Genomic DNA, 2,433 nt, shown 5'->3' with positions numbered 1-2,433 from the left:
ACACACACACACACACACACACACACACACACACACATACTCTGTGGCCATGGAGGCAGAAGAAGGTCTCAGATGTTCTGGCACTGGGGTTCCGGTCAATTCTGAGCCACCCGAGTATAGAGAGTCAAACTTGTTATCTCCACTGTCCCAGTTTCATTTGTAGAGGAAACTCTTTAAGAAAAAGTAAACTACAGGGCATTGTGACTACACCTTTAATTCTCTAGGAGATTGAGGCCAGCCTGGTCTACACAGTGAGTTCTAGGCCACCCAGGACCCTTTCTCAAAACAAAACAAAACCCACAAACAAAACCAAGCAAACCAGTTCATATTTATATTTAATGACACTTTGTAAACTTTTTTAAACTTTGCTTAATTTTAATTGTAGATAAATATGCTGTGAAAATTAAAATAAATAAACTGTTTAATCTTTAAACTTCGTTGTAGAACACGTCCTTTGGACCTTACAAGCCACCAGGTCAAGTGTGCAGAGCAGTTCTCTTGAGAAGCCCACACCCATGCCTCTCGTATGTGTTTCTCCTGATGGCCCTCTCCAAATGCCTCCATTTCTATTTAAAGTGCGTCCTACCTCTTGGGTCTATGTAATAACTAGCCTTCCCTGACTCTGAAATTCTTCTCTGTTGTATAGTCAACGGATTTGGTGCTGCAACTGGTCCCTAAGGAGGAATGGAACATCTCCCACAAACTGGTGGCTGTTTTGGGCTGAAGCTTCCCACACCAGCACTGATACCTCATGTACTACAGAGAATCACATCCACGGTAAGAAAAACATCATCTTCCTCTACTCTTCCAAAAGCCAGACTCCTATGACAAACTACAGACAAACAAGGGGACCATGCAAATGTATCTGATGCAAATTTTACACATCAGTCTTTACAATGTACTGAAGGCCTGCATCAATAAACCTAAATTTCTCTTGTTGAGACAGGATCTTATATAACTTGGGACGGCCTTGAACTTGCTATATAAATAAGGCTGGACTTGAATTCTGATGCCCTTGCCTCAACTGTCTAAGTTCTAGGGTTGTGGAAGCAAAGTGTTTTCATACTAGGCTTTATGAGGAGTGGAAAGCTATAGAAAATGTACTAAGACAAAGGGGTACACACAGTGTGATGTTCACTGACTGTGGCATACACGGTGTAATAATCTAGGGACAGCAGGACCTCTTACAGGGTAAAGGTTGTGAGAAGGTAAAATTTGTCCTTTCTTTCTTAAATTTCTTCAGTTTAAAATACATCATCATTACGGGGGGGGCACATTTGGAGGTGGCCCATCTCACCCCCCAATATCACAGAGTGTGTGCACTTTCATCAGCTTATTTCACTTTGTATCTTTAAAGGTTCATCCATCCCCTCCAGGACTTGGGAGGCAGAGACAGGCAGATTTCTGAGTTTGAAGCCTGCCCTACATAGCAAGTTCTAGGTCAGCCAAGGCTATATAATGAAATCATCTCAAATGTGTGTGTGTGTGTGTGTGTGTGTACATATGTATAAAAATGTTTCATCTATCTTATAGCATGTATCAGAATTGTCTTCCTTTTCAAGGGTGCATGCTGCTCCATTGTACATACCACATTTTGTCTGTGATTTGTGAATGGGCAGTTAATCGACTTGTGCTTTGGGACAACACACATGCTTTTACAATATATGTTTACACCAATATACATAATCAAAAGAGGTTGGCCCAGGCCCTTACAGATGGCTGTCCCTAAGCTATAACAAAGTTCTCTTTGTAGAATGACTTCTTCCTTCCCCTGAGTGGGAGAATGACGTCAGGACCCATCTCACACACTCGCAAGTCCTGTTTGAGAATAATTCCTGGTTGCTTCCCCTATCGCCTGGAAGAATGAACTAGGGCAGCGAAGCAGATGTGATTAAGGAAACAAATTGAGTTTGTAGTAATCACCACAAATTGTCAAGCTAATGTACAGAATGATCTAGAAACGCCCATGGATTACAAACTGCAGAGCAGGCCTATGCATCCATTAACAATGGATCACTCTGTTTCTTTTGGCTCACATTTGTCTATCTTCCAATCATACCTCTCATGTGCTCCACATTTAATGTTTAGGACCAACAGGAACACATGTGCGTGATTCTAAGCACAGACATCAGCCAGCTCCACTCAGGGCTCCTCGCCTACAATATTCACATTATTCTACATTATTCCACATTCTGATTCATAGATGTGCCTGTACTCTGGATTTCCCCTTGAAGGGGTAAGAACACCTTTCTGGTTAGTTCATTATCAATACGTTGAAAATTCAGGGTAATCATTTTACATCTGCATGTCGGCCACCATCTTACCAATGTTTGAGAGACCACCCTTTAAAGGCTAAGTCACAGCTGGGCGGTGGTGGCGCACGCCTTTAATCCCAGCACTTGGGCGGCAGAGGCAGGCGGATTTCTGAGTTCG

The 2,433-nt window shown here is 42.5% G+C and overlaps 1 protein-coding gene and 1 long non-coding RNA gene across 6 annotated transcripts in view; one reads left to right on the top strand and one right to left on the bottom strand.

The window, feature by feature from the left end:
- Fank1 (fibronectin type III and ankyrin repeat domains 1) overlaps nt 1-2,433 on the bottom strand; it is a 110,247-nt gene that overhangs the window by 93,739 nt on the left and 14,075 nt on the right. The gene's annotated exons all lie outside the window — the stretch shown is intronic.
- The window catches only part of LOC116103124, a 14,457-nt gene that overhangs the window by 11,474 nt on the left and 550 nt on the right, over nt 1-2,433 (top strand). Inside the window, exons 3-5 of one of the 3 annotated variants that reach the window (XR_004123399.1) lie at nt 445-524; nt 647-777; nt 1,358-1,392. This is a non-coding gene — a long non-coding RNA (uncharacterized LOC116103124). Of the gene's footprint in view, nt 1-444; nt 525-646; nt 942-1,357; nt 1,393-2,433 lie in introns of those variants that run through there. The other 2 variants (XR_004123398.1, XR_004123397.1) reach the window with 2 other exon arrangements.

This window comes from Mastomys coucha, unplaced genomic scaffold (genome assembly GCF_008632895.1).
Source record: "Mastomys coucha isolate ucsf_1 unplaced genomic scaffold, UCSF_Mcou_1 pScaffold21, whole genome shotgun sequence".
NCBI lineage: Eukaryota > Metazoa > Chordata > Mammalia > Rodentia > Muridae > Mastomys > Mastomys coucha.
Note: the sequence above shows the minus strand (reverse complement) of the source record. Positions and strands in the feature narration are given on the sequence as shown.